General features: G+C 25.4%; 1 long non-coding RNA gene across 1 annotated transcript; it reads right to left on the bottom strand.

The window, feature by feature from the left end:
- Positions 1–635, bottom strand: LOC126910175 (uncharacterized). The gene is made up of 2 exons (XR_007705204.1): positions 371–635; positions 1–305 (listed from the first exon to the last, which is right to left on the bottom strand). It is a non-coding gene; the product is annotated as an uncharacterized LOC126910175 (long non-coding RNA).
- Between the last annotated feature and the right edge of the window lie 124 nt (positions 636–759).

Genomic DNA, 759 nt, shown 5'->3' on the forward strand with positions numbered 1-759 from the left:
AATTAGCACACATGAAATAATGGTCCACTTACCATTTGCATAATAGTTAGCACATTGTAAAACCAGTTCAAATGTTATTTTTCTCAAAAGTAAATTTGCCAAATAGTTGTATGTATATCATATTCTTTAATTTATATTCGCACTACTTGTTATTCACTAGTTATATTTTACTAAATTTATTTATTAAAGATTGATATTTTTTGTTTAAAATACAGTGTAGAAGGGAATGGAAAACCAATGCACTTAAAATGTTTACAGGATACATCAGTATCATTACCAATCACAATTGATTGGTGTTAAGCAACCTGAAGGTTAAAAAAAGAAACTTATGAAAATATAAAAAAAATTGATTTATTTAAATAAATATTACATATAAAATATGAATAATTTCAGAAATTGAAATTTAAGGTTATTAGTTTCTTAGTTTACGCTCTGCTTCAAGTCCTTTACATTTTTCCCAGATATCTATGTTCAAATCATTTTCTCCAGAACTTAGTGCGATTAATCTAAATATAATCATAAGTCATTATAATTCAAAAACCATTTTAGAAAACTAAAATTTTAATAAGCAAATTATCCAATAATTATAATTCTTTTTATTTATTTTAGATCTCATATTATCTTTTTTTTTAGACCTATACTACGTAATCCAAAGATCGGCGCACAATTACTAAAAAAACGCAGTCCAAAAAGGCGTTCAATTATGTAGTACGTAATCAAAGACAAGGCGCACAATTACTTAAAAACGCAGTCCAAAAA

The sequence above is a fragment of the Daktulosphaira vitifoliae genome, unplaced genomic scaffold, assembly GCF_025091365.1.
Source record: "Daktulosphaira vitifoliae isolate Bord-2020 unplaced genomic scaffold, ASM2509136v1 Scaffold_5787, whole genome shotgun sequence".
Lineage (NCBI taxonomy): Eukaryota > Metazoa > Arthropoda > Insecta > Hemiptera > Phylloxeridae > Daktulosphaira > Daktulosphaira vitifoliae.